This window comes from Notechis scutatus, chromosome 4, assembly GCF_049901735.1.
Source record: "Notechis scutatus isolate UNSWTSFEM ecotype Mainland chromosome 4, rNotScu1.2, whole genome shotgun sequence".
In the NCBI taxonomy this organism is placed as follows: domain Eukaryota; kingdom Metazoa; phylum Chordata; class Lepidosauria; order Squamata; family Elapidae; genus Notechis; species Notechis scutatus.
Window position 1 is genome coordinate 73,154,463 of NC_142012.1, and position 18,841 is coordinate 73,173,303.

Below are 18,841 nucleotides of genomic sequence, written 5' to 3' on the forward strand. Positions count from 1 at the left end.
TATTGGCACGACTCACTTATTTAGCAACAGCAATTCTGCTCCCAACTGTAGTCGCCAGTCAGGGGGCTACTTGTAAGTTGCATCCTAGCCCAAACTATGGATCAAGTTGTGACTGAAAAGGAATGTCTTAACAGCAGCTTGTTCTAAGTTAATTTACCTGAACCGTGACCTGACAAGCCTGGACTAACAGCTAATGTTATGTAGCTAGTAGTCTTCTGGGAAAATAAAACCAATTCCAGAGCACCCTCTCCGATGCTCCCTCCAAGACCCTGAAGTTTTTGGGGCGGGGGGGGGGAGGAATGGCTGCTGGAAGAGCTTCCTCTCCCCCACCCGCCATGTAGGAAGGCTAATCTTTGCAAAGAGCCCACGAGCACAAAGGTTGCTGGGATACCATGAAAACCACCAGGGATCTGACAATTCATATCCTGCTTTATAGAATCACCAAGGCGACCTTCAGGGGTGACAGCCTTAGCTGTGATTAATGCATGTTTAGTATGTTGTAGAAATGCTGAGTAGCTAGATTCATATTTCATAGCAGAGTTTATGGAAGAAACTCTAATAATGGATGGCTTATACATCACACTGCCACCACATTCTGGCTTAGTACTGGGATTCTCAAGCTTGGTGCTGCCATCATGGTCTAAAATAATAAATAAATGGGCCTGTTTCTATTTCTAGATTGTCCAATCGCATCCTGACAAGGCTTCCACTAATAGACTGCTAGGATTGACTGGCCTCCTACTGCAAAGCGTCTTTCCCTCTCATGATGGGAAAGCGTCACCATGCGTGGCTGCCTGGCTCAGGGTCAGGGCGTGATGTCAGAGTCCAGGAAAGGCTGTTCTTGGAAGAGGGGAAGGATGACTTCAGGCAGCCTCTAAGAGTGGTTGGCCATTACAGGAGAGTGCAGGCAACTCAGCAAGGGATGCCTGTGTGTAGGAAGACATACTGCAGAAATGTTCTGAGTTCTTGCATTATTCACATGATGGGTTAGCACATATCATGTGGATCAAGTTAATTTGTCTGGGCTTGGTTGAAAATGACCACCAACCCTCATCATTTGCAAATCAGCTTATAGCATGAGAAGTCTTGTTAAAAGAATCCTGACCATGTATTCACACTATCTGCTAAGCACAGCTTATATTAAGTGCATGTGCCCCAAACAATATGGCAAATTCTTCTCAGCAACAGCTAATCTATTTCCCTCCTCAGTAATATCCTAACTAATTTTGTGATGGCTCGACAACCATCTCTACCTATTTTTAGCCCCCAAACAGATGTGACATACCACATCCTCTGGGTATTGAATAAAAAATGAACTGCAGATTTCCACAATTGTGGATGCCAATTCCTCATATTCCCCAGTTACAAAGGCATCATTGAGAATTATGTTAGGCACATCTGGAGATCATCTAAATTTGGAAAGACTACCGTGCAAGATGGATGAAGGTCCATTTTTTAGTTTATGGAAGAAAACTGTATACCCACAGTAAGAGTCAGAATCACTGGAGCTGCTGTATCCGTAGGATGTCCTCTCACAGTCTTAGTGGTTGACCAGAGCCTCATATATATCCTATATAAAACCTTCAACCTGGTGTGATAGCTGTAGGATTTCTGTTGAAACATGTACTTGTTTCAATAGTATGTTATCATACATGCATATGGTCAGATGGCCCACGGATCAACCTGAGACCTGTATTCTGCACAATCTGCAGCTTTTGGATAAAGTGCAAAGATTAACTCCCCACAAAATCATGACAGGTGGTACTCCAACCAAAGCTAACAATAAGCCTTCTTGGAAATGAGGTTAATTAGATTTTTAATAACAGCAATGAATCTAGAACACATAAAAATATATACCAAGAGAACAGCTACTTACCTTTAAAACCTCTGTCATTTCAAATCTCTATCAAGGTCTACTGATCTTGTACTCAGACATGGACAGCCTCTGAGGATGCAGAAGTTACAGAGAAGTAGCATTGAGTGACTTAAGAATGACATTATTATACAAATAGTGGAGCAAGGCAAAATTTCTTTCTAGCCTTAGATACTTGAGTTTTGCTCTGGAAAAAAATACAGAGATAGGAAGAATGAAATTGCATTTGAATTTTAAGGACAAATTGACTGTGACATTGTCATTAACTCTTTTCATCTGTTCACAATAAACGTTTCTATGTGAACCGCCACTCCTACTACATTCATGGCATTTTATATTTGTCTTTATCAGATGATATGCTCTAATTCTTTTTCTTAAATTACTAATAGTCTTGATTTCAACAAAACATTCTAGTTATATCCTGTTTGCAGCTTCATGCATTTTTTTCTAGTTTGGTGAAACAGGAAATGGAAAGTAACTTATTATAAACAACGTCTTTCTCAACTAATGTGTACAGTATTAGTATATACAGATAGTCTTAGATTTATAACCGTAATGGAGACTGCCCATCAGGGTTGTAAGTCATGGAAGTCGAAAAGCAGGTCACGTTTATGACAAACCTAACTTTACTATCTTTTTTGCTTTAGTTGTTAAGCAAATGCTGCAGTTGTTAAGCCAACACTACAGTTGTTAAGTGAACCAATGGTTCACAATGGGACAGTTTTGGCAAAATTAGAAATAAATGCCACTTTTTAGCAAAAACTTCATACAACACAGTCATGTGAACGCAGGATACTGCAAACAGATGTAAATGTGGATTGGCTACAGAGCACTCAACATATGCTCAGGTGACCATGAGGGAGGGGGCCATTGGAACTTCAGAATCAGGTCCTAAGTACTCCTGGGGAAGTCTGTCATAACTTAGAACAATCACTAAATGTATCTTGTACACCTTATGACTTGATATCATGTATACCTTATCACTACAAGAGGGAAAACCAACAATTATTCAATGTCCAACCTCAGGACATTTAAATTTCAGAATGAACAAGTTTAGGTCACAGACAGCCATCAGATTTTATCACTGATATTTTTATATGCTGCTTATACAACAAAGCAGAAAAATGGTTAAACACACAGATAACTCTGTTTAAGTAACTAAATTTAATTTAAAATTTATTTTCACCTAGATCCTATCTAGCTGTGGCAACTTTTAATAGCATGCAGCTTCTAGTATGTGCCCCAAACATTGGGCTTAACAAAAATTTTATAACATGTTGCCAAGAAACAGGACTTGGTTCTAGATTTTTTTTTTAGTATGCTACCTCTCCACTAAATAAGCTTTTCTAAAATTAGAATCAAGGTTAACTTTTCATAAATGTTGGGAGTGACTGGTAAGATAGTCATGTTGAAAACGAATGAAAAACACTTCACAGAGTTAAATGTTATACTGGACTTAAAATAGTTAATTAGGTTCAAAAAAGACGTATTAAAGAAATAGAAAAATGCTTTAATAAAATGGGCAGTCATATTAAAAAGTTCAGTTTATTGGGTGTTAGCCGTAAAAGACACAAATTTATAATGGACTGCCCTTGCAATACTGTGCATAGATACGTTCTTCTCAGCTAAAAACAAGTATCAGAGCTAGAAAAGATGCAATCTGGGGCAACCAAAGTGATCAGGGGCTCTTGAAACAATTATCTGTGGAGACACTGAAGGTTTAGTTTGCAAGTATGATAATCAAAAGTGAATGTTTAGAAGCTGTAAAGTACAATAGAGGCAGCTAATGTGGAAAAAGCATCTTCCTCAATGTATATAGACTTGGCAACATCTGGCAGAAGATTCAACAAGAACAAAAGGAACTATTTCTCCACACAGCATCTAATTATTTTATATTATTAACTGAAAAGTTATACGGTTACAGCTACTAACATAAACTGATGTATAAATAGGTAGTAGGTAGATAGAGTGAAATCATGTCCAATCAAGGAAGATGGGCTAGTATTTAGATTTTTAGGAATCCCAAAACTATAGACTGAACCAGAACAGGACAGTTCCACATTATTGACAAGAAAACAACACAAATGTGTCCATGAACTGAACTCAATTTAAAGAAGATGTTTACTTCAGACCTTGTTCATAACTTATTGGTAGCAACTTGTATGTCACTATACAAGACAGGGATCCACCCTAGATAGAGATTTAGTATCATCCTGGGAAGGCTACATTTGTTATGGGAACAGGCTGTTTACTTGCTTTACTAAAACCAAAATAGAGTTAGGTGCCAATATGAACTTTTGTCATCCTTTTGATAATCCTTAGGGAAAGATGAATATTTTGAGGGTTCCCCCCTCTATATAATAGAAGCTAGATATAGTTTTAGACAACATGACTGTCATAGCTGACTCGCTGTGCACTTTTGCTCGTAGCCAGACAACAGAAACCAGGGAGGGGGAAGGGTATGTATGGTTGGAATGTATGGGTGACTGGAAGGGAATTGAGAAATTTATGTGCACCGTCTGTGGCCTGGGAGAATCTTGACACCTCAAGGTTGAATGATGAGAACCTTCTGAACCGAGCAGACTTTTTCCCAAAACAAAGAAATTGGATGAAACCCAAGCCCAGTCAACCTTTGAACTGGTCTCTTGAGGGGCAAGTTGCATTCAAGAAGCTAAAGTGCCTCTTTGGTGCAGAACCAGTCCTAAAACACCCAGATGAGCCTTTTCTGATGCAGGCAGATGCTAGTGATGTAGCTGTGGGCACGATCTTGGATTCCAAGGGGGAGCTGCAGCCCTTGTGCCTATACGTCCTGTAAACTTTCTGAAACCGAAAGGCGATGGGCTATTTGGGAGAAAGAAGCTTATATGGTCCGATGGGCCCTCCTAATGTGGAGGTAGTTCTTAGAAAGCAGTAAGATTCCATTTGAGGTATGAACAAACCATAAGAATCTGGAAGCGTTGAGCCCACTCACCCACCCCGGAAATTGCCACCTAAGCAAGTCTCTTGGACTCAATACTTCAACACTGCTACCTACCGGGGGGTGGGGGGGAATTTCCTGGCAGATGCTCTTTTCCGGATGCCACAATCCAACAATGCCCGAGAGGAGGTCATTACATCTCTTCCCATCCAGACAGTTTGCGCCAGCCCTCATGAGGCAGCAGAGGACACCATCACTGCAACCATCTGAAGGTCTAATGCAACCATTGAGAGATGCTTTGATAGGCGATTGGTTTCAACAGCATAGAGGCAGTCTGTCGCTAAAGGAGGGACTGGCATGGATGGGGAGTAAGGTATATGTCCCAGCTAGCCAGAGGACTCTAATCCTACAACAGAGTCACAATACTAGGGCAGTGGAATATTTTGGATTTGTAAAGACTCTCCACCTAGTGAAGAGGCAGAGCTGGTGACCAAAGATGGAGAAGGACCTAGAGGCTTATGGAGCTAACTGCACTGTATGTGCTTTGATGAAACACCTGCCTGGCAAGCCCCCAGGACTGCTGCCAGTAGCCAACCCCACAAACCCCTGGAAGGAAATCTCGATGGACTTTATTGTGGAGCTGCCAGAAAGGGTTGGGAACACTGGGATCTTACTGACTTGTTTTCCAAACAAGCCCATTTTGTGGTGTGCCCCGGGATTCCTTCAACCCAGTCCTTGGCTAAGCTATTTGTGCAGCATGTGTATCGCTGCATAGGGTCGTCCCAAAGCATATCATTTCACACCGGGGAGTGCAATTTACCTCAAAGTTTCAAGAGTTTCATAGGCTCCTCCCAGAGACTTAGCTCCACCCATTACCCTCAAACGAATGGGACTTGTGAACATATAAACTCAGGAGCAATACCTGTGATATGTGAACTACCAACAAACCAATTGGACTGAGCTTCTGCCACTTGCAGAAGTGGCCTATAAGAAATCAGTGCGTAGTAGCATTGAATTTACCCCTTTCTGGGTGGCCACAAGGATAGAGTCCGTGCCTATGCCAGAACTCCCTCAGGAGAGACCCTTCTCAGCCTCATTGACCGAGTAGATCAATACTTTGAAAGCCACATGGGTCATAGTGAACTAGACAAAAACGAAAAAGCGAGGGAAGCACAAAACAGACAGACAGACAGGAAGAAGGCACCCCCAGAGGGAGTTCAGAATAGGAGATAGAGTGTACCTGGCCATGAAGTTTTTGAACCTAGGACAACCCTGAAAAAAGTTGGGAGCCAAATACATAGGACCTTTCCCAATTTTCCGGATTGTAAATCCGGTGACAGTGGAATAAGCCTCAGGTTTTTCATCCAGTGTTTCATTGTAGTCTGTTGAAACCTTTCTGTAGCTCAAGTGTTAAGACCTGCTATGAATCTACCTCCCTCTCCCATCCTAATGAAGAGAGGAACATTCTAAGATCAAGGAAATCCTTGGACTCCAGGTACTATAAAAGTAAGTTGCAGTAGTTAGTATTATGGAAGGGATACCCTTTAGCACAGTGGTCCCCAACCTTTTTTGTACCAGGGACCAGTTTCACGCAGAAACACTTTTTCAAGGACCGGGCGGTGGGGGGAGGAGTCGAGTTTGGTGGTTTGCTTGCAGACGTTTCATTACCTGACTAGGTAACATCTGATGTTGTTACCTAGTCGGGTAATAAAACGTCTGCCAGCAAACCACCAAGTTCAAGGAGCGCCAATGCCTCCTCATTGCAACCCTGAGCGACAGATATTCTCTTCTATTGGGACATTTAAAACGGAGGGTTTCAGCTGCAGATTCAGGAACTGCGCCGGGCTGAGGAGCGGCTTCAAAACTGAGCGCTGGGCGGCGGCGGCCCACGGCTGTCTCCGCGGCTCAGAACAAGTCCCTGCAGGACGGCTGAGAAGCCCTGCCTCTCGGCCCTGCCTCCCTCAGCCTCATCCCTCAGGTGTCTGCCTCGTTCCTCTCTCAGTCGCTCTCGCTCCTCCACCAGCCCAGGAAGAAACTGCTTCAAAGAAGCCGGCAGGGTGGCTTTTCCTGTCGGCGCAGCTCCCGAGCGCCCGTTCACCCCCACCCGCCGCCAATCAATCCAGGTTCAATCCAGTGCTCCGTTCTGCCTGCCTGCCTGCCTTCGTTTCTGGTTGTTTCGGAGCAGCTTCGGCTGAGAAAAAGAGGCGAATAGTTATTATTCTCAGCGAAGCTTCTCCGAAACAACCAGAAACGAAGGCAGGCAGGCAGGCAGAACGGAGCACTGGATTGAACCTGGATTGATTGGCGGCGGGTGGGGTGAACGGGCGCTCGGGAGCTGCGCCGACAGGAAAAGCCACCCTGCCGGCTTCTTTGAAGCAGTTTCTTCCTGGGCTGGTGGAGGAGCGAGAGCGACTGAGAGAGGAACGAGGCGGGAGGAAACCGAAGCCACTGAGCCGGAGAGCAGGACAGGCTTCGGTTGCTTCCTCCCTCCCCTTCTCTCCTTTGTGTTCTTGATCCCTGATCCCAGCAGCATTCACCAAAGGCGAAGAAAGCCGCCATTTTTATTTTATTTTTTATTTTTATTTCTTTGCGGCCCGGTGCAAAGTGATCCATGGACCGGTACTGGTCCGCGGCCTGGTGGTTGGGGACCCCTGCTTTAGCAGATGCAGAGTAGGTGGCAGCAAAAGATATTAGGGCATCTAAACATATTCACAACTTCCATGCCAAACATCTCACCTGATCCCGATAGGATGTCAAAACAGAAATTTCTATATAATGTAACCTTATGTAAGTTTGCTCACTTGTAGGACTAACCTTTCTTCTGGAGGGCTGGCAAGTCATGGCTTTTGCTCAAAGCCAGACAACAGAAAACAGGGAGAGGGGAGGAGCATGATTGGAACGTATGGGTGGCTGGGAGGGAATTGAAGAATTAATGTGCCTGGGAGCATCTCGACACCTCAAGGTCAAATGATGAGAGCCTCCTGAACTGAACAGGCTGTTTCCCAAAACAGAGATTGCCCTGGATTGGTGGACAATGGAAGTGGATGGCCCAGGCAGGAAAGGGGAGATTTTAATTATGCAGTTTTTTGCACAAAAATGTCTGAACTGGCTTTGCTTCTACTGTGCCTATATGGATCTATCAGTAAAGTTATATTCTTGGTAAAATAATGTCCCAGGAGTATCTTTTGCTGCATATGCCAAAACGGGACAGTTGTCAATGACACACACAGGGAGGAGAGCCAGAGGAAAAAAAACCTTTGAGTTAAATAACACTGGAAAAAATGGTCACACCATATGAATGGCTATCCTTGAGAAGAAAAAAACAGAAATAACTGAACTTAATGCTATCATCTTGCCAAATGTTAGGAGCAACTTGTTATTTTAAGACATCCAGCATCTGAAAAATATAATTCATTATTAAAAAGAACTTCATATGAGAGCATGAAAAGGTAAAAGCAATAAAATGGTCAGAAAAAAAATTATGCATGAAACAATTGCTTAGAAGTTGTTACTGTTTACTGATGGTTATCTACAGACATACCATTGTAATTTCTTTTATGAAAAAATAATAAGAGAGGTAAAAATTAAAAATAATAAGAGAGGTAACAAAAGATGACCAACAACCCTGATGACACTTTAGAATTGCTTGCCATTATATCAATTAATCATTAAAAGATTTATTATATTGCCAGATTATCCCTGATTGCTCTAGTACCTGGGGCTGGGACTAACCTGGTCTTGGGTTGATTTGTTGATGACAAATGACAAGATAATAAAAGATTAAGAGATGTTACCTATCCTGGACAAACAATGAGGAATTAAATACAACTTCCTGATTTACACACTTTGAATGGTCCTCGCTTTCTCTCGTACTCCCTACAACATTTTGGAAGCTTCCAAAATGTTTAAAATTTAAACTAAACATTTAAACATTTAAAATTTAAAATGAAGTGTGAGGTCCCACCATATTACAGACCATGGTTTATAAAACCACAATTAATGGGTTTGTGGAATTAAGCCCAAATCAAACCAGCTATATTACACTCTCAGCATCATCTAATCTATTTCATCCATCTTTACCATTGCAATATATGGCTAAAGGCCTCTCTCCGCTTGGGGACTGTCCCTCTATCAACCTTCCTCCACGCAAAAACTCAACCCTCCTCCATTGAAAAATAAATTACAAACCCATGAATTTTCAAATTATTTGCTTTATATTCTATGGCTACAGAACTTAAAAGAAAAGTTAAATTAAAAAAAGTTTTCCATTGATTTCAAAGAGACTTTTCATGAACACAAACAGGGAACTAGGTAAGAATTGTGAGGAGAGGGGCAGAATTATGTTTTCTGCCCACCTAATGCATTCAACTGGCCCAACAAATTTATAGCTTGCAGTCAAACACTATAAATGGAAATAATATAAAGCACTGATGAAGAAAATGGTAAGAGCATACATTATTATATGGTCCCGGGGTACATAATGTCTTCACTATATAAACTGACATACACAGACAATAACTCTTTGTGAATTTTTGCAATTAGAAGCAAGTAAATACAGTACTTATTTCTCTAGCCAGTTATTTCTCTTATTATATAATTATATAATAGAAATAACTGCAGGAATTGACCAACCCTTGTAAATTGCTGATATTTTCATCTGCAAAGTGGATTTCTCTCTTTAAAAAGAGCAAAATTCTCATCAACCTGTGTCTGAAGGAAATTAGCATTTAAATTAGAGTTGGACAGCTTATAGTCTATGAACTACATACTGTATATGCAAAAGAATGCCAGGGCTTTCTAGAATGGTATTTTCTTCTTGAATTTGAATTCATTATTGTCATTGTACATATATACACAGTATACATATAACGAAATTCACATAACACCCAGAGACCAAACCCAACACGCACACACACATGACAATCCCCAGCACCCCCCCCACCAAAATTTGGTGAATTTCGGGAGTTTGATGGAGTTTCTTGGGATGATGATGATGATATGGCAGAAATAACAAACATGGATGGGAATAAAGGAAAAGAAGAAAAAGAGGTATTCAATCACACTCCTAAAAGACCTGGGTGAAGAACCAGGTCTTCCGGGTCCTTCAAAAAACCAATTGGATGGCGGTTGTTCAAATTTGGGAGGAACTTTATTCCAGAGGGCAGGCATTGTGACAGAGAAGGCCTGCTTCCAGGGTCCCAGTAGACCGCATTGTTTATTGACAGAATCAGGAGCACAACCCTGACAGATTGGATTAACTGGGCATGAACTATAGGACAGTTGTCTCCAACCTTTCTGGCTCTGTGGACCAACAGGGATGGCAGTGGGAGGGAGGGGATGGTTTTGCATATGGAAATGGAGCTTCGTGCGCTTGCCTGCCACTTGTGTGGAGTAGTTTCCAATGGGCCACAGACTATTATTGGTCCGCAGAATGGGGTTTGGTACCTCTGCTATAGGAGACAGGCACACAGGATCTGTGTCATGTAGGCTTTTATAGATTGCGAGCAGCACCTTGAATTGCATTCAGAACCAAACTGGCAATCAGTACAGCTCATGAAGCAGAGATGTTATATTAGCATAGCAAAGCATGCCGATCACTGCCCAAACCACTGCATTCTGGACCAGTAAAGCTTCTATGTGGTCTTCGAAGGCAGCCCCATTTAGAAGATGTTACATTAATCAAGTCTTCAGGCGATCAGGGCATGAGTAGAAGCCTGAAGGGCACCTCAATCTAGGAAACGGTGGTACTGGTACACCAGATGAAGCTATGCCAAAGCCTTCACGGTCACAGCTGTCACCTGTCATCAAGCAGGAGCAGAGAGTCCAGGAACACCTCCATCCAAGGTCAAAGATACAATATCCTCAGCTGGCTGAGTCTGTGTCAAGCATGAACAAGCAGACCCACACAGCTTCCAGTTCTGTTCCCTAGGACAGAACCTCAGCAGTCTCACTTGGCTAGTCCAGAATAAGAGAGATAATTGGATATCAACAGTACCGATCATTGGTACTAATAATGAACCTGATTAAAATTAGTTCCAGCCAAGGTTCTAAAACAGGAATATCTAATTTCCATTGGCTTGTGTGGGACATGCAGGTTTGAGCTCTCAAAGACTGTGCCAGAAGACCACTAAGGGACTTCGGAAGTGGGCCTTTCCCATGCCCTTCTCCCTCGAGATATGCCATGCCTACTTTTTAACTTTCTTAAAAGTCCTTAAAATCTGTCTTTCCCCAGGCGTTGGGAAAGGGAGAGGCCACAGTGAAAGGAAGGTGTTGTGGTCTGCATTCGGGAAGTTTAGTGTTGTCAGGCTTTTTTGAGTTTACTGGTTTTATTGTTTCTGTTGTTTATACATATTGTTTTATTCTTTGGTTTTATGAGTCATCCAAAATTGTTTTTTTTAAATATTTCATCCAACAATTATTATTGTTATAAATCACCCAAGGGGCAAACTTACCCAATATTCCTTCCACCTATTTTCCCCACAACAACAATCCTCTGAGGTGGATCAGCCCAAGGTCACCCGGCTTGTTTGATGGCTAAGGCAGGACTAGAACTCACCGATTCCTGGTTTCTGGCATTACTAGACCAAACTGGCTGGCTATATAAATGTTTTAAATAAATAAATCTTAGCATACCTCTTTTACAATGCTTGTCCCTAATCACAGTGATAATAAAATGATGAAATGTACTTTGTAATGTCATAATGCTTATTCCAGTTTTTTGTACGTGGGTCACAACATCACATACAAATATATAACGAACCGACTTGTGCCACCATTCTTGTTTCATCACTTGCCCCCATGTGGGCACCCATGATTACAGGCAAATATTTGTTCTCCATGTGGATAGACATGTTTACCAAAATAAATAAAAAACTGGACACTCCTTTCCTTTGTACTCCTAAATCCATGCATCTACATATCCACAAGCCCTTTTTTCATATTTACTTTTTATATTTATTCATAATTGTGCTTTTTCCCTGTTTTGTGACCTTTGTGGAAAGGTTCAGGAAAAAAGACATGAACGCACTGCTGTTTTAGAAGAGTCATTTTTGCCACAGCTCCCTTTCTTTAAATCCCAAGCTCTGTTTCCTCTGTGATTCATCCAATTTGTTAACTGCATAAAAAATAGAAACAATGCAAGTAAAATTAGGCAACCTTAAAATTGCATTTAATTTGGGTATCCCTTGCAAGCACATTCAGGGGAAACAGTAGCATTGGAATAAAATAAGCCCATTGAAATAAGCCCGTTGGAAAAAAAAATACTACCGTATAGTTAAGGGAACTATCTTGATAAATCCAGCCTGTAGAACATATTCATGTAAAGGAACACTTTTTACATTTTTATTTTCTTGAGATATTTCAGCTCAATTATTTCCATCTCAATGACTTTTCAAGTAATGTACTTTGAAGTAAAGAATGTGAAAAGCTTTCAGAGTTAACCTACCAGAAAATCTGCATTTACTTTAATTGGAGGGCAGGAAGCTTTTTTGTGTTTGGTAGAGAGAAAGTCCCAAGTGACATCTGGATTCAGCTGGCTGTAAAGTGTTGTGTTTCACATATATCACTTGTCCCAGTCATATTGTTATGAGACACCAAATGGAATTTCACTCAATTATTCTAACTATGGTCAATTATAAATCAGCTACACCACATTTTTATGTTTATATAATTATAAAGTAGATAACCAATATCTTGTACCATGAAATGGCAATTAAGAGTCTGCTATAAATTGAATATCCAGAAGGAGAGCCAAGCTCACATAAACATTGCTGATTTGTAATATAAAACATTATGCCTTTCCTTCTCGCATTGGCATAATAAAATTCAGTCCTGTTTTCCCCTGATCTAAAAGTAACTGATACCGCTAAGTATGTCTCAACATATTTCAGAGACATAAGTAATATTCCTATATATATAGGTTTAGGAACAGAAATATTCTTCTATATATATATATATGTGTGTGTTTAGGAATATAATATATAACACTATTTTTCTGTTAGAACGACAGTATCACATATTGTAAAGAGGTTTCTCTCATGTATCCAACATATTATTTACCCAACTTGTTTAGACCATTTAAAAACTTATCACTTATCTGAAGTTCCTTAAAATATTCATATCATAAAAGGGCAAGCTTTTTCAATCAAAAGGGTATTTCTGTCCTTTGGTGACTCATTTCCCTCTTGAAAAGAAGGTAAGTGGAGTGACAAATTTTCGGTGGAGAAACAAAACACTAATGCCACCTCACAGTATTGATCAGAACGTAATATCTTAACTCATCAAAATAACAAAAATAAATAACCAAACGGGAAATAACTCAGAAGAAGCAGACACAATTTCTCGATACAAAGAAATTAAATACATAATAATCCATTCCACTAAACTAGAAGTTTCAAGTTATCTGATATAATTATTTTAAAAATACACAGAAGGCCACAAAGAAAAGCAATTAAAAACATGTTTCAAGCAGCACGATATTAGAGCCCATTAGGAACCATGGAAGCAACTATTGATAAAAAGAATGAGAAGACAACAAATATTCTATATAGCAGTAATGCCAAAGTAGAAGAAATGATACCAATAAGCCATTTTCTCAACTCCTTTGGAAAACTAAGCTTTGTCAACACAGTTCACATTTTACTATGATTTAGAGTCTATACTGGTTTGCTGGTTAATTAAAAAGTTTCATTCCTGTCTAATATGGTCAAGCTACAAATTTAACCAACAGACCAGAATACTTATTTACTGCATAATTACTCTTCTAGCAATGGTCTCTAAGACTTCACTGATGGAGATCCAGTAGCATCATAGGTAAGCCTATGGTGGGGAAGAAATTTAGAAGTGCAATATGCCTTTTATTACAGAAGAAGATATACTAATAACTAGAATCTTCACTGAAAATATTGACAGCTTGTTTTCAATCTGCTGTATGACAGTGATGGTGGCAAAGAACATTCTGCCATCGTTGCATCCTTGAAGTGCCAAGAGACTATCTGAATAATTCAGATTTTTTGCAATCTTGTCCAAGTGTAAATATTCAAGAATTCTTGGGGCATGTTGTGACATCTTTCTGAATGTTTTCTGAATAAAATTGCCCACATATTCTGCATCTTATACTGCTAGTAGTGATTTCATTACAACTGCCTTTGAAAACTGGAAATTCTTCAGAACTATAGACTTCAATTCCCAGAATTCCTAACTAGTATAGCCACTGCTGAGAATTTCGGGAGTCAAAATCATTTGGAAATATCAGGTTTGAGGAAGACACCAAATCTATTCACCAAATCTATTCATAATACTACTGTATGTTAATGAATGAATCTTACTTTGTAAAAATGCACAAGTGGCCATCTCAAGAAAGCCAGGACCGGCTCATTTTGATATATACTGTTTCAACTCATGAATCCCAGGAGATCAATTTGGCTCTGTTCAGAGTAGCTCACTTCTCTTGCCTCCCTTCATTAGCCGTGATCAACAGGTAATATCTGTTTCTTTTTACATCACTGTTGCCATAAAAGGGGGTACTGCTGCAGTTGTTTCTGAAGACCCTTACTCTGGCCACATCAATCTTAATGGTTGTTAATTGGTCATAAATATTCCCTTTCTGTATTTTATGTCTATTTGGATCCGAAACAAGAAAGGTGCTGCCCTGATGTCATATTAATTCAAAGGCATATTTTTCTAAGACCACCTAGCTACTGTGTGAGCCCAGGAAAAATTCATGAGAGGTTTGGTTGTCACGCTCATGCCAGAATCAAAGAACCTTTTCAGATATAAGAGTTGCACAACCCAGATATTCAAGAATAAAAGGGCCTACTTATGCCAACTACAAGATAGAAGCCTCCAAGAAACTTCCACTACAATTTTTAGATAGATGGCCATATTAATTTGCTGCACAAAACAATCTTGTGCATTAGAACCTAACCAATATATTACGGCAGTAGCCTTCATGATATGACTGAGTGATTAGCCCGTACTCATCTATAATAAATAGGAAATGGGGAGAAAACAAAGCAATGAGATCAGGGAGAAATAAATATATAGAGAGTTATTAAAAGAAAGATCTTGAGGAAATTTGAAAATGCTGAAATACAATTTAGAAATAAATTCAGAAATAAGATCTGACTTGAATCAAAATAACAATGTCTTATTGCATTGTGCAGTTATTGACTTTCCAAACCCAGGACAGTTTCATTATCAACAATACTGACACCAACAACGTTTGAGATTTAACAAATTATACCATCTGTCAAACTAAGGGATAAGATTTCTTGTGTCGGAAATGAACGTTTTTTTATCTTTGAAGATGCCATAGTGGTGCTTTTGAATGACACTGAGTTTCAAGATCAAATTCTGTGAGAGTTGATACCTGGTTTTTGCTTGATTCTTCTGATAAATTATGTGTACCTAAAAAGAGTACATAAGGAAAGAGAGATCATGGCTTTCACAAACAATATAAGCCTGGGCAACATGAGACATAGAGGACAGTTTCATGCCTACTACAATAACTGCCAAAATGATGACATGGTGCCCTGCCATTGCATGTGATGCAACTATGTAACTGTGTTGTGACACATTATCATCATGTCGTCCCCCCCCTCCCTTGCCCCACGGAGGACGCCCATGAATGGCTAACTCTAGAAGGTGGCCTTAGAAAGCTACCGTTTAAATCCATGGCATTTTTGCTTTGGAGTCCACTGCAGTGCTCTGCCCTGTTTCCTGGCACTTTTCAATACTTATTTACATGAGTGAGATCACCTGGGATATGAGCTAAGAAATCAACTTTATGCTGATGAGATCAATTTTTTTCTCAGATGAGAGAGTAGGTGTGCTCAGTGAATGCTTGTAATGGATAGGCTATGTGCCAATAAGTTAATGAAATGGAAGTGCTCAGGTTTATCTACCTCAGGGAGTCATCCTGTTCTCTCAAAAGAACAAATGCGCAACTGGGTGTTCCTTGACCCAGCTCTGTTCTCGGAAACATATACTGACTGATTCACAAACTATGCTAGATATAAATTAATTCATTTTGATTTAGCATGATATGTAAAGCCAGCCATCGGTTTGTAAACCATGATTTCGTAGTCCAATATCCCAACAAACCACGGACTAGAAAAACTTGATGTTAAGGAATGCATTTTACATGATCAGGATGATATACAAGTTTTCTAGCTGTACTTCATTTTCATTTTCTCACTTAATTTTTTCCTGCTTTTTTATCATTCTTAGTACCTAACAAGATATTATGTGTTGCACTTACTTGGAAGATACTTCAGAAATTGAAATTAATTTTTAATATAGTGTAAGATTACCACATAATAGTAACACTGTGATCTTTTAAGATGATGGTCCTTCAACCACTCTCACTCAATTCAGATTGCTGCTTCTGTTCTCTAAATTCTGCATGGTTCAAATATTGTACTCATATTTTTTGCCATATTAGATTCTGTTGTGTTATTTAATTCACTGTCATTTCTACGTTGAAAGCTAATGTGGTTATTACTTGGAGTGTGAAATAAAAAATAAATTATTCAACTTAGGTACCGTGTTCCTCACATAAGGCCGGGCCTTATTTTTTTTTGAGCCCCGAAAAAACGGCTAGGCCGTCTTTTCGGGGGTAACTTAATTTCCCCCCTTTCATCCTCATCTAGAGCGCCCTGCGGGCAGCCTCGCCACCAGCCGCTCCTAACGGGCGATCATGGCGAAGCGCAGAGAGCTTCCTACTCCCACCAAACACCTTTGCTGCAGACCCAAGACCTTTGGCACCTGCCGCTGTTGCTTTCCCTTCTGCCCATTCCGCTGCCGTTTGGAGTGCCGTTGGAGCTGCCTCTGCCGTTTGGAGCTGCCTCTGCCGTTTGGAGCTGCCTCTGCCATTTGAAGCTGCCGCTTCCGCGTTTGGAGCACTGCCGCTGTTTGGAGCACCACCGCCACTCCAAACACGGTGGCAGCTCCAAACACGGAAGCGGCAGCTCCAAACGTGACGGCAGCACTCCAAACGGCGGCGGCGGCTCCGTTTCCGTGTTTGGAGCTGCCTCTGCCGTTTGGAGCCACTGCCGCCATTTGGAGTGCCGCCGTCACATTTGGAGCTGCCGCTTCCGTGTTTGGAGCTGCCGCCGTGTTTGGACTGGCGGTGATGCTCCAAACAGCGGCAGTGCTCCAAACGCGGAAGCGGCAGCTTCAAACGGCAATGCGGCTCCAAACGGCAGAGGCAGCTCCAAACGGCAGAGGCAGCTCCAAACGGCGGTGGCAGCTCCAACGGCACTCCAAATGGCAAGTCCCCCCACCCTTCCCCCTATTTTGCATGTTTTAAACTAGGCCTAAATTTGGGGGGAGGGGCTTAATTTGATTTTATGCCTAGAAAACATGCTGGGTTTTCCTATTGGTGGAGGCTGTATTGTTGGAGAAACACAGTAATTATAAACAAGGTTTTTTTTTCTATATTTCTATATTCAGTATATCACTTTCATACAGCAGCTCTTCAAAATCTCCACCAGACTTTAATACAAGCCATTATTTCCTCCTGGAGCAAATGTGGATGTAATCTGTTCCTTTTTTTGTGCACCCTCCCCTCCTATTCTACAACAGGGCAATGCTTCTTTCTCAGTAGTGTGTGGTTCTTTGCCATTGGTATTTCACGTCCTCATTCACGTGCAGCCAAACCAAATTCCAGATAAATCGTATTGTGCTTCCCTTTCCATTCCCTCCCAGGACACCAATGCAACAGTGTGCTTTCACTTTTAGACTTGAGCCGTCCAAAACCCAGACAGGTTGTACATGTATTGAGTGCACTGAGGAAAGCACCCCGTAAGTTACTTCCAAACCACCCAACTATCCTAGAGCCAGTAACAGTGGGGGGGACACCAAGAGGGCAAGCAGTCGCCCTTTGCAACAGAAAAAAGCCCATTCTAGCCTAAGTTAAAGGCTCCGGCGAGAGATCAGCACGCGACGTTTTGGGACAATGTGAACCGAAGACACGATATTTGGGGAGTCGTTTTCCCCGCTTGGGAACCGCACCCGAACCCGGGGCCCGGCCGGGCAAGGCACGGGGAGGAGAAGGAAAGCCGCAAGAAAGAGCGGGGAGCCCGCACTTGCCCCTCTCCAGAGTCGCGTCCCGCCCTGGGACCCATTCCCGCCAGAGCCCCCAAGGCAAGTGGTGGTCGCCGGGGCTCTTACCGCTGCCATGTTGGGGGAGGGGGAGCGAGGCAGGAGGGGGACCATCAACAGGGGCGCAGCTTCTTTCCCCGAGCCCCTCGGCCAGCCGTGCCCCCCGCCCGGGCCTCATCGTCGATCCTGGGTCGGTGGCTGAACTGCTGCGCTTGGAGCGCCCGTGGAGCTGCCTCGTCTCCGGCAGCTCCGGGAAGGACGTCTGAGGCGTCCGGCGTAGCCGATCCCCTGCCCCTCGCCCGCCAGCCTGCCGGCTTACCTTCTCCGACGACGCACGGCAGAGCCCAGGCAGGCGCCGGCGAGGTGCTGCGCTCCCGCCGGCGGCTCCTCTCTCTCCCTCTGCCTCTGCCCGGGTCCCTGGTGCCCGCGCTGGGCCTCCCGGAGCGCCGGGAGCCTTTGATCCGGCCGGAGCCGCCGGCAGGCTCCCTCGGCTCGGCCCCAGCTCAGCTCTGGCGGGCCGCGCGTCAGACCGCCGCCATCTTCCGTTGGAGGCGACGGGGAGGAAGCGGCGAGCCAGGCCAGGCCAGGGAGGCGGAGAGCGCCGCCTGTCCGTCCGCCCAGTCCCGCCTCTGCCAGGCTGGGGCCGCCGCCGCCGCCGCCGCCGAGGGGAAGGGGGAGCCGCAGACGACGAGGGCGAGAGCGCTGCCTCCCCGTCCCCCTTCTCGGCTGCCAGGCCGGCGGACCCTCTCGGGAAGGAAAAGCCATTTCTCCGCCACCCGGGCCGTCTCCGCTGGAGCTTTAGGTCGCCGTCCACTGGGGCGCTTTCAGGCCGCCCGGGCTGGGTCGCCGCCGCCTGGCTGGGTAGCCCAGCGTTCATGAAGACCCGAAATGGGAAGCCCCTCGGGACTCTTCCTTCAGCTCCCAGCCCCAAAGAACAATTCTGTGAT

At 42.7% G+C, this 18,841-nt stretch overlaps 1 protein-coding gene across 3 annotated transcripts in view; it reads right to left on the bottom strand.

Moving 5' to 3' along the window:
* The window catches only part of NDST2 (N-deacetylase and N-sulfotransferase 2), a 68,932-nt gene extending 50,399 nt beyond the window's left edge, over positions 1-18,533 (bottom strand). The window contains exons 1-2 of one of the 3 annotated variants that reach the window (XM_087963752.1): positions 18,214-18,533; positions 1,877-1,945 (exon numbers count right to left, since the gene is read on the bottom strand). The gene's annotated coding sequence lies outside the window, so the exon portion shown is untranslated. The remainder of the gene's footprint in view (positions 1-1,876; positions 1,946-18,213) is intronic. The other 2 variants (XM_026674248.2, XM_087963753.1) reach the window with 2 other exon arrangements.
* Between the last annotated feature and the right edge of the window lie 308 nt (positions 18,534-18,841).